This window comes from Lactuca virosa, chromosome 3 (assembly GCF_052849685.1).
Source record: "Lactuca virosa cultivar CGN04683 chromosome 3, Lactuca_virosa_CGN04683_v6, whole genome shotgun sequence".
In the NCBI taxonomy this organism is placed as follows: domain Eukaryota; kingdom Viridiplantae; phylum Streptophyta; class Magnoliopsida; order Asterales; family Asteraceae; genus Lactuca; species Lactuca virosa.
Window position 1 is genome coordinate 332,689,829 of NC_136428.1, and position 13,240 is coordinate 332,703,068.

Here is a 13,240-nt window from a genome sequence, read left to right on the forward strand (position 1 = left end):
GTGCTATCAACCACATATATAGCCGTACAAAGTATTGATGAGTTTTGAGCATTCTAACACTCCTATGGTGTGTATGCAACCCTAGAAACCTTGGATGTATGTTTTCTCTATTATACATGCAGACTTTCTTTTTCCAAGGTTTCATCCTAACTAGCATGTGATTGGGGTACATATAATATAAAAACTAGTAGGATGACATACCTTTTCTTGTGGTTGATTGCTTGGAGCTTTAAGAGCCTAGCACCAATAATGTGAATGCCTCAAGTGGAATCACATATCACCAAAACACCTTGGAAGACTTTGAGAGAATATGATACACTCTTGAAATCGGCCCACCATTGTTATCTCACACACTAGTGCCAATTTTAAGTGCCAAAGACCTCTTTATATAGTATGGTGGATTAGGGTTACATCCATGTAAACCCTAATACCCATGACCTTTCATTTCCATAGGATCCATGGGTTAAAAGCTCCATGGACTTCCATGCAAGCTTAGCCCATCCTAAATGAACATTGGCCCAGTCTATATATATAAGAGTCCATATTTAATTAGTTTCTTTTTTATCACTAAATTAATTCCAAATTAATTCTTGATCAATACTAATTAAATAATATGATTTCATATGAATATATTATAACTTATAATATATTAATAAATCATAAATATACTATTCTCAAAAGACTACCCATATAAATTGTTCCGGTGAAGTGCAACGCAAATGGACCATGCCGGGTCGGGTCAAGTACATACCAAATATAGTTATGGACTTAGACACCTTATCCAACAGTCTCCCACATGGATAAGTCTGATAACTATAGTTGCAAGTACGACTTCAAGAATCGACCAACAATCGTAGCTCTTAAAACTCTGTTGAACTATGAAGTGCTATTTTAGATAAGTGATCATATAATCCTCTGTTCTCAAGATATCAGCCGAACAAATACATGGAACAACGTCGTACTTATTGTCCAACAGTTTGTTTCCCGATTTTCGATTTGTTTGACATAGAACTAAACTGAACACATCAATTTGGTTTTGACCGGGCCTGACACATAGGTCAAAATAAAATCATCGATGGGCCCAGATATCGTTTCTAATCCTCCCAAGACTAAAAGGATCAGATAAACTTCGACTCATATGCTTGTACTAACTACTTGTTGAATCATACACAAAGGCATGTTTTATAACATCAAGTTACTGATGCATTTTCGTACAATCAATGTACAACCAACTCATAGTCAACAACTCACATCTCTAGGTTTGAAAACTTATATGATATTACCGTCTCACGATCACTCGAGATAAATTCCATGAAGTGATACAAGTGAGCGTGGGTTTAATCCAATACTCAGAACTTATGAGAACTCATGAATGTTGCAGCAACTTTTGCTATGTCTAAACACCTTATACATCTACAAGCCCAATTCATAACAGTCTTGATTCATACCTACTTCCAAAGTATGATGGACTGTGGAGAGTTTGAATAAAGTAATTATTCTGGAAGTCAAAACATGCAAAGTTGAAACAATAGTAAACGATTGACACAAGATAGTAACACTTTACTCAAAAACAAATAACAACTTTTATTTAATCATCAAATGTCAATTACATTTTACAAGTTTCAGAAATAGCTATCTAATCAGTCAAACTAATATTGTCCTTCAGCCCGATGCGCCTCGCATGCTGCAAATGCTTAAACCTAGTCAGTCCCTTCGTGAGGGGATCTGATGGGTTCTCTTCTGACGATACCCTCTTTGCAACAAGGAGTCCTTCTTCTATATTGTGTCTTATGAAGTGATATTTTCTGTCAATGTGTCTGGATCTGCCATGATCTCTCGGTTCCTTGGCTAAGGTAACCGCACTATTGCTGTCACAGAAAAACTCCATAGGCTCCTTTATAGATGGTACAACTCCAAGGTCTCCAATGAAGTTCTTCAGCCATATCGCCTCCTTTACTGCCTCGCTTGCTGCTATGTACTCTGATTCGCAAGTTGAATCAGCTACTGTCTCCTGCTTGGAACTTTTCCAAATAATTGCTCCTCCATTTAGGGTAAAGACCCAGCCCGACTGAGAGCGGAAATTATCCCTATCAGTCTGAAAGCTGGCATCGCTATACCCCACTACTCTCAAGTCATCACTCCCACCAAGAGTAAGGATCCAATGCTTAGTCCTTCACAGGTACTTGAGAATGTTCTTTACCGCAGTCCAGTGAGCCTTGCCAGGGTTCCCCTGATATCTGTTGACCATACTTAAAGCAAAGGCCACATCAGGGAGGGTACAAGTCATAGCATACATGATCGAGCCAACAACGGAAGCATATGGTAATCGACTCATCTCAGCTATCTCAGCCTCTGTACTCAGACTCTGAGCCTTACTCAGTTTGACATTGCTTTGGATCGGTAAATCACCTTTCTTGGAATTCTGCATGTTGAACCTTTTCAACACCTTGTCCAAGTAGGTGCTCTGACTAAGTCCAATTAGTCTTTTACTCCTATCTCTCAATATCCTTATCCTTAGGATATAGGCAGCTTCTCCAAGGTCCTTCATAGCGAAACACTTCCCAAGCCAAGACTTAATCTCCTGCAAAGTTGGGATGTCATTTCCTATGAGTAGTATGTCATCCACATACAGTACCAAAAAGCTAACTATACTCCCACTAGCTCTGACATATACACATGACTCATCCTCGCTTCTCGAAAAACCAAACTCTTTTACTTTCTCATCAAAACAAAGATTCCAGCTGCGAGATGCTTGTTTCAATCCATAAATGGATTTCTCAAGCTTACACACTTTATCAGGGTACTTTGCATTGACAAAACCCTTTGGCTGACTCATGTAAACATCCTCAGCCAAATTTCCATTAAGGAAAGCGGTTTTGACATCCATTTGCCATATTTCATAATCATGAAATGAAGCAATGGCTAGCATAACCCTAATAGACTTAATTTTCGCTACTGGTGAGAAGGTTTCATCATAGTCAACTCCCTGAGTTTGGGTGAAGCCCTTCGCAACCATTCGCGCCTTATAAGTGTGCACTTTCCCATCCATGTCGGTCTTCTTCTTGAAGATCCATTTGCACCTGACTGTCTTACAACCCGGTACATTGTCAACTAAGTTCCAAACTTGATTGTCATACATGGACTGAATCTCGCTGTCTATAGCCTCTTTCCATTTAGCAGACTCAGGGCCTGCCATGGCTTCCTTATAGTTGTTAGGTTCATCCATATTTACCAGTGTACTATCATTGACAAATGTATCACCTTCCGTAGTAATATGGAAACAATAATAATGCTCAGGCGGATTTCTAACTCTAGTGGAATGCCTTAGAGGTACAGACTCGTCAGTTGGTTCAACATGAGTTTCCTCTGCAGGTTGATTGCTACGGTTTGAGGTTCCTTCACCACTTGACTCCTGAAGCTCTTCAAGGTCAATTGGCCTCCCACTGTTTCCTTGGCTTATGAATTCTCTCTCACGAAAGACTCCTCTCCTTGCCAAAAAGACCACATTTTCACTGGGTCTGTAGAAGAGGTAACCAAAGGATTTATGTGGGTAGCCGATGAAAATACATCGCTCACTTCGAGATTCGAGCTTGTCATGAGTCTCACACCTCACGAAAGCCTTGCAACCTGAAACCTTGATGTGGTCTAATGTGGGAGCTTTCCCAGTCCACATCTCGTGAGGTGTTTTGGCAAGCTTTTTAGTTGGGACTAGATTAAGGATATGGGCGGCAGTCTCTAAGGCATACCCCCAAAATGAGATTGGTAACGAAGCTCGACTCATCATGGAACAAACCATGTCCAACAAGGTTCTATTGCGCCTCTCAGCCACACCATTAAGCTGTGGTGTCTTGGGAGGTGTCAATTGTGAAACAATTCCACATTCCTTAAGATAGTTAGGGTACTCTGTACTAAGATACTCTCCACCTTGATCAGATCGAAGCATCTTAATTTTCCTGCCCAGCTAATTCTCCACTTCCTGTTTAAACTCTTTGAACTTTTCAAAGGTTTCTGACTTATGCTTGATTAAGTAAATATAGCCATATCTACTATAATCATTAGTAAAAGTCACATAGAAGCGGCTAGCATCCCTTGTGGCAGTTTTGAAGGGTCCACACACATCTGTGTGTATGAGGTCCAACAAACCTTCACCCCTAGCACAAGTACCAGTGAAGGGTGACTTTGTCATTTTACCAAGTAAACAAGACTCGCAATTATCATCTGACTTTAAGTCAAATGATTCCAAGACTCCAGCCTTTTGGAGTTGGCCTATGCGCTTCTTGTTAACATGTCCAAGATGACAATGCCACAAGGATGCTTTGTCCAAACTAGTGGAAGAATCAATATGCAATGCATTATTTCCTAAGTTTTCTATAACCGACACAGTTTCATATACACCATCACAAGGTAATTCTTTAAAATAAAAAACACCATTATAAAAAGCATTAATACCACCACATTCATTATCAAATGAAAAAGTAAATCCTTGCTTGTACAAACCGTGAAAAGAAATAATATTTCTCGCCATTTCAGACGAGTAACAGCATTTATTCAAATCTAACATTAACCCACTACTCAGCAATAAAGAATAAACTCCAATCTTGGTGACAGGTGAAGCTTTCCTATTCCCTATGATTAAGTTTATCTTCCCGTGCTCCACTTCCTCACTTCTTTTTAGGCCCTGCAAATCAGAACATATGTGAATTCCACAACCTGTATCAAGGACCCAAGAATTAGTATGTGGTGAGTCATTAGACAATATAGAGTAAATACCTGCATGGGTGGGGTTTACTTTCCCATCCTTAACATCCTGCAAGTACTTTGGGCAGCTTCGCTTCCAGTTCCCCTTATCATGACAATAGAAGCATTCAACTTCTTTAGGGTTGGCAGAGGGAGTAGCAGGACCACCTTTGGTTCCACTTGAAGAGGAACCATTACGAGACTTTACCTTATGATCCTTTGAAGGGGTCTTCCTCTTCTTCCCTTTACCTTGCCCAATTGACAAAACAGGGGCGGTGGTAGGAGTAGGAGTGGTAACAACCGACTTACCTTTGAGACCACTTTCGGCGGTCTTCAAAAGTCCTTGAAGCTTGCTGAGTGTGACCTCCTCCTTGTTCATATGATAGGTCATTCGGAACTGATCATAACATGGAGGTAAGGAGTGCAGTATGATGTCAATAGCCAGCTCCTCGGGGAAGTTCACATTTAACTTCAGCAAACGGTCCACAAACCTTTGCATTTTCTACATGTGGCCCGTGATGGGTTCACCATCCTTCATTCGGGTTGTTATCATGGAAGAGATGATTTTATACCTCTCTTGATGAGCACTCTGATGGTATCTATCCATCATGTCCATGTGCATCTCAAAAGGGTAAAAGTCCTCATAGGACTTTTGGAGTTCAGCTGTAATTGTGGCTAACATGATACATGCCACCTTGGTGGCATCTCTCTCATGAGTCCTAAAGTTAGCGATCTCCTGTAGAGTAGCAGAAGACTCATCAATTTCCTTCAGCTCCTTGTCGAGGACATATTCCTTGTCCTCGTAACGTGTGACCATCCTGATGTTCCTGATCCAATCATTAAAGTTGGAACCATCAAATATGACTCTCCCACAAAGATTCATGAGAGAGAAGGAGTCGGTAGGGTTTGAGCCAGAAGCATTGTTGGAAGACATCTGAAAAGAAGAAATACAAGCTTAGATTAGATAAAGAATCCTTAATAAGACACCCAAATGTAATATTAAGGCTAGGACCCAACACAATATTTTATAACTTGGAAGAGGGATGCCGTAATCCAAGCTACAAAATATTTGAAGGTAGGCGAATGACGATTCACCAATTTCCACCATGAAAAACGAAATGAATTATTAAGTTTTAATGAATTGAAATTCCTAGATTCTTTTGAGATTCATTGAACTTTTCAATGGCATGTTTAAATCTCGATTGTGCCTTCAAGTTTGTGACTGGGATGCCTAGGATCACAAATAAGGTGTGAATAACCATGCAAATTAACTTGGTACCCTTAATTTTATCACCTAATCGATGTGCCGGTTAACCACACGCGCTCCACCAATCTATGATAAACATTAAGTTACCCTTTTCCACTATTACTAGTCCATGTTAGTGTGCCGATTAACCACACATGCTCCACTAACGACTTGGTAAGGTACAAAGTGTAATTTCATGGGTTAGCACCAAATTCACATTTTCCTAAAGTAACTAAGATTGAGAATTTATAAAAGGTTTAGTTACTTTATATTTATCATTATACTTTTAATGAGATTTATAGTCTTTGTCCTACCCGTTCGGCTAACGACCCTTCACCAGTCAAGGAAGCGGTTGGTGAGAGTGGAGACCCATTAAGCTGCCATTTTATAGGAAACAACCTTATACCCCCCTTATAGACTGACTTCGTGAATGAGGCCTACTAACGGTAAGAATGACTTGATCTTATATATATATATATATATATATATATATATTATATATATATTATTAACTTATAATATTATAAAGTATAAGGGTTGAATTTTATGTGTGTGAGACTTTACAAATTCCAAAACTTGAGGGCAAGTTTTGAAACTATTCAAAACCTTTCATTTCTATAACTTATGAGCTTTAATGATTTTAATGGAAAAGAATCTTGGAAGTGCATAACTTGAGGCCAAGTTAGGAAGTCCATTAAAAGGCATTCAAGATCAATAATTAAACTAACATGCAATGTCAAATAATCTATGATCTATCAAAACTCATAAACATGCATAATTCATATCAACAATTTTCAAGAATCATATGAACTTAATATAAAACTTGAAACTTTGACAATTATCATTGAAATTGGATAAGCACAATCATTACCACATCAAAAACAGGTTTAACAATCTAAAAACAGTTTAGGGTAATGATCCTAGTCCAATTCCAGCAACAAAACTCGAAATTCTGCACTCTGGGCCTCCTACTCGTCGAGTGCATGAAGCTACTCGACGAGTAGGATGAGTTTTCACATGGACTCGTCGAGTCCCCCCATGGACTCGGCGAGTTCACTGAACAGTGAGCAGAAAAATCGATTTTTTAAGCAATTTGCATCAAGTATAATTGAAAACAACCCTAGCCTCTGATACCACTGATGGGTTTTGAGCATTCTAACACTCCTATGTTGTGCATGCAACCCTAGAAACCTTGGATCTATGTTTTCTCTATTATACATGCAAACTTGAACTTTCCAAGGTTTCATCCTAACTAGCATGTGATTGGGGTACATGTAATATAAAAACTAGTAGGATGACATACCTTTTCTTGTGGTTGATTGCTTGGAGCTTTAAGATCCTAGCACCAATAATGTGAATGCCTTAAGTGGAATCACAAATCACCAAAACACCTTGGAAGACTTTGAGAGAATATGATGCACTCTTGAAATCGGCCCACCCTTGTTATCTCACACACTAGTGCCAATTTCAAGTGCCAAAGACCTCTTTAGATAGTATGGTGGATTAGGGTTACATCCATGTAAACCCTAATACCCATGACCTTTCATTTCCATAGGATCCATGGGTTAAAATCTCCATGGACTATCCATGGACTTCCATGCAAGCTTAGCCCATCCTAAATGAACATTGGCCCATTATATATATATATATATATATATATATATATATATATATATATATATAAGAGTCCATATTTAATTAGTTTCTTTTTTATCACTAAATTAATTCCAAATTAATTCTTGATCAATACTAATTAAATAATATGATTTCATATTAATATATTATAACTTATAATATATTAATAATTCATAAATATACTATTCTCAAAAGACTACCCATACAAATTGTTCTGGTGAAGTGCAACCCAAATGGACCATGCCGGGTCGGGTCAAGTACATACCAATTATAGTCATGGACTTAGACACCTTATCCAACAGTCTCCCACATGGATAAGTCTGATAACTATAGTTGCAAGTATGACTTCAGGAATCGACCAGCAATCGTAGCTCTTAAAACTCTGTTGAACTATGAAGTGCAAGTCAAAAGTCAAAGTCAACGGTCAAAGTTGACTCGCCACGTCATGGCCATCCTTGGCCACATCGTGGCCCTCAAACGAAAAAACAGACGCGTTTTCCCCAGTCACCACACTATGGCAGCCCAGGCCACGTCGTGAGCACTGGGTTCAAAGTGTCTTAATCGGTTAAGCCGAATCCTCCAATCCTAGAGGTTTCAAAGTCCATATATGATCATTATTATTTTCTAAACAGGTAAAGTTTCTAACTTTATCCCTTGAGACTCACCAAAAGGGCTACATCTCAAGTCTTAGGTCCATAAAGCACAACCATTGCATGGGCTTAATCAATAAGCACTTAATCCTTTAAGTCTCAAACCTATTTGCTCCAGAAGAGCTTATAACACTGAAACTGTCACACCCCCAAACTGGAACAACGGAAACGTTCGAGGGCGGAGGACGTCATGTACAATATCATAACAATGAGTAATAGTAAAACAAGCAACAACATCCATAGTATTGAAAATATAGTAATTACATTTGTGTTCTTAGTATTGTTTGTATGACACCAATGTGTATAGAAAAAATAAAAGATGAGTCTTGAATATGCTCCGTCTTCTCAAAAACCTGTGTGAGTGCACCTGTCTACTGGTTCCCTGAGAATACAAGTTATTTTGAATAGAGAGTATCAAAATTTAAGTTGGTGAGTTCATAAGTATTTTATATGAAAGAGTATGTTCTTTGTTCCTTTAAAAACGTTAGTGTGATCCTCCAGAAAATCCAATATTTCCTTAGTAAATGAAATATAAGTAACGTGACTCTACAAATTCCTTCTATGAGCATTTAGTGAATACAAGTTATATATAATCAAGATCGGAAAGATGGTCGAATGTGTGTATCTGCCCTAAGCCCACAACCAAACAAGGAACAGGAAATGAGGCGGAAATCACACATTCCACATTCTATCAGATCTTCATTGTATATGACTCCAACGTATTCACTAGGTAATCACAGAATTAACAAAAACATTATTTTTAGAAATGTAGTTTGCACTGTACTAGTTATGTAATGCATTGTAGTTATGTATGAATGTAACTCATTTGTATGTATATGCCTGGATAAATGTTCCTCCATAAATGTAAGTTTCTGTGTTAGAATATAGTATGCTGTACTTGTATGTATTTGTAGTTTTGTTATTAAATAAAAGTTTGTAAAGTTGTTTATATATTCGTACACTAATTGTATTGTTAATACCAAATTGTGAGTTATTATAACCAGCTAATGACCAGGATGGCCTGATACGACGTTCTTCAGGCGTCGAAATGTTATGACATTTGTTACCCAAGAACTTCCGTTCCAACTGTAGCTAACAGTCAGGGCTTGGGATTGTCAGTCCCATATAGATCTATACACAAATTCACGCTCTCCCTCCAGGAGACTCCGGTTATAAATTCAGGACTTTCGTTGGCACTTAATTAAGTACTTGAAGGTAACACTCACAAAGCTATATTGACGGTTACGTGTAGAATAAAGGAAAACCTTTTTATAATGATAAACCGTATGTATTATCGTTTTTGTAGTTGAAAACTATAGTATGTATGTTCCCTAAACTATACCTATTATAGTTTATATGTTTGTTTGGTCTGTAATGAAAGCCTTTGTAATTTAACCAAATGTATAAGCAGTAATAAAAATATTGAGAAAGATTCCCTTTTGCTCAACGTAATACAAAAGGGTTAAAGATTTATTTTAAATTCATTTTATACTTATATACATATCTAGCATATATAATTTAGATTAAAAAGATAGTCGGACAAGTGGTTCTTCCTTAAGTCCACAACCTGACAAGGAACATGAGTTAAGACAGAAGCACTAGTCCTAAGCCGGTTAAATCTCAATTATATATATATATATATATATATATATATATATATATATATATATATATGGGAAAACATAAGTTGAAATAATTAAAGCAGTTGGAAATAGTTTAAAATATGTTTGAAACAGTTTGAAATCATTTGGATGATAACACAAGATTACTTGTGCTTTACTTGTATTCCCCCCCTAAAACATAGAAAAACAGTAAAAACGTAGGGGTATGAACTCACCTCGAGTGTGTGTGATTGTTTGGGTTGCGAAGTGCTAGCGTATGATCCGCGGGTAAGGATACGTAAAAGTAGCCATATCCTAATAATATTTATACACGATATCGCATTTAAATTAATAACATATTAATTTAAAGTGCTAGACAACACTAAATTATGTAAGAAATACTTATAGTAATTTCTTAGAATAGTTGAAGTGTTCTTGGTGTTCTTGGCATTCTTGGTGTTCTTGGTGTTCTTTAAGGAGATTTATGTGTTTTAGGTTGAAGAGATGAAGATTGGATGGTGACTTATGCAAATCTTTAAGAGCACATGAAGATTTCGGGCATCATCATGTGAAGATTCAAGGTTTTTCGGTTGCTATTTGAGAGAAAAAGAGGATGATTTCGGATGAGTTTTTGGGAGGAATGGGAGGTTTTCGGTTAGAGAATGCAAGAATGAGCAATAGATTTCGGTCCTAGCTATTTATAGTAGGATAAATTAAGGTGACACTTGCATTGGAAAATGTATTTTCCTCTAGAATTGCATGCCTAAGGATAGAACCAAGAGATTTCGGTCTCAGGTCCACCGAGAACGAGGTGTGGTTTGCGGTCAGAAGGCGATTGTGGTCCGAAGACGTTTGCGGTGGGAATGATTTCGGCCCGAAGTAAGTGACGTATGCGAAGGTTTTCAGTTTTGACCGAAATCTAGTTTTCGGTCTGAGGCTAGTGGTCTGCTAGATTTCTCGGATCCAAAAAGAATTGCTTTTTGATTTTTAAGTGCATTTTATTCTAATACATAATACCCATATTTAGCTATAAATTTGTATTTAATTAGATAGTTTCTAATTATTTGACCATTGGTTGACTTTTATTGACTTTTGTTGACCCGAAATAACGGGTTGCTACAAAAACCAACTTAAAGATTGGTGATTTTTAGACATGCATGTCCAATGTATGTCTTGGACTCAAATTAGGTTAAAATGGGGTTTATGGCCAAAAACTTATTCATGGATCAAACAACAAACCAAACTTCAGATCCAAACCATGAACTACTCCAAATGATCCAGAGATTGATAAAGTTGCAACCTTTATGAAATCTCATCATCCCAACTAACAAGATTATAAAGAAAGTGGGACAAAATCCAAGATCTAGCAACTTATTATAAAAAAGGTGGAGCCTTGAACACATACAAAGGTCCAAAATCAAGCTAGGATGGGAGATAAGGACTTTCTTGCTGATCCTTGGCTCACTCCTTCTTGCTTCATCCTTTAAGATCTCTCAAAAGCACTCAAGAAAGCTTCAACTATGGAGGAAAAGGAATTAAGGTTGCTTATGATTAAAAGAGGGAGGTGGAGGCCGAGGGTGAGCTAACCATAGCCTCCTCATTCCTTTAAATAAGGTGCAATACCCAAAAAATTTTGGTTTGAAATGTCAGCGTCGGCCACGGCGTGGCCTTCCTTGCAACGTCGTGGCAAGCCCAAAGAGACCCGTGACCAAAAACTGCCTCGCCACGTCGTGGCTATACTTCCCCATGCCGTGGCGAATCCCAAAGTCCAACTTTAAATTAAAAAATAAATAATACCTCAAAACTGGATGTTACAACTCTCCCCCACTTGAATCAGACTTCATCTTTGAAGTCCGCTGATGCGAATAGTTTCAGGTAGTGCTCCCTCATTCCTCCTCAGGTTCCTAATTCAACTCTGAGCCTCTCTGGTGCTGCCCTTACACCTTCACCAGGTTCACCACCTTGTTTCTTAGGGCTTTGGTCTTCCTGTCGAGGATCGGTACCGGTCTCTCTATGTAATTCATGCGCTGTCCACCTTAATGTCGTCCAAAGGTACCATTGCGGAATCATCAACCAAGGACTTATGTCGTTGAGAGATGTGAAAAGTGTTGTGGATCTGAGTGAGCTCTTTGGGCAGCTCCAAATGATATGCAACCCTGCCCACCCGCGCAATAAACCTGAAAGGAATGATATATATGGGGCCCAACTTGCCCCGCTTCCTGAACCGGATGACACCTTTCCAAGGTGACACCTTCAGGAGTACCATATCTTTGAACTGAAACTCCAAATCAGATTGGTGTCTATCCGCATAGCTTTTCTGCCAAATTTACGTGGTCTGCAATCTCCCGTGCACCTGCTGGATCAACTTTGTAGTCCGAAGCACCACCTCCGTGCTACCCATGACTCACTGATTGACCACGACCCAATAAATCAGGGTCCAAAACTTCCTCCCGTAGAGCATCTCAAATGGAGGTCAATCAATACTGACGTGATAGTTGTTGTTGTAAGAAAACTCAGCCAATGGGAGATACGTATCACAGCTACCGTCGAAGTCCAACACACATGCCCGAAGCATGTCCTCCAAATTCTGGACAGTCCGCTCACTCTGACCGTCGGTGTACATATGAAAAGCCATGTTGAAGTGCAAATGAGTACCCAACTCCTCATGAAATCTCTTCCAAAATTTGGAAGTGAAGCATACACCCTGATCCGAGACCACTAATATCGGAACACCATGTCGTGCCACAACCTGTTGGATATAAACATATGCCAACTTCTCTATAGAGATGCTCTCCTGAATAAGAACAAAATATGCACTCTTAGTCAATAGATCCATGATGACCCAAATCAGCACCCTCCACGCTGTCCGTGGCAACTTCATGATGAAGTCCATCGTGATTTCTTCCCATTTTCAAACGGGAATACCTAAAGGCTATATTTTTCCGTGAGGTTGCTGATGTTCATTCTTGACCTTCCTGCAAGTCAAGCACCTCTCCATATACCAAGCTACATCACGCTTCATGCATGGCCACCAATAATTTGGTCGGAGGTCTCTGTACATTTTCATCGCACCTGGATGAATAGAAAATCTCGACTTGTGCGCCTCCTCCATCAAGATATGGCGAGCACCTCCCAGATACGAAGCCCGAACTCTCCAATGCAAGTTCAACAATCTTCGACTATCATAATCAAAAGAGGGAACCTGACCCACTATGCAATCACTCTTCCGGTGCTCCTCTTTTATAGCCTCAACCTGGACCCCGCAAATTTGCTCCAAAAATGGAGTAATCACTGTCATCCTCAAACACAAATCTCAGATAGGTGCGCTAGTTACCTTGCGACTTAACACATCGGCCACCATATTAGCCTTT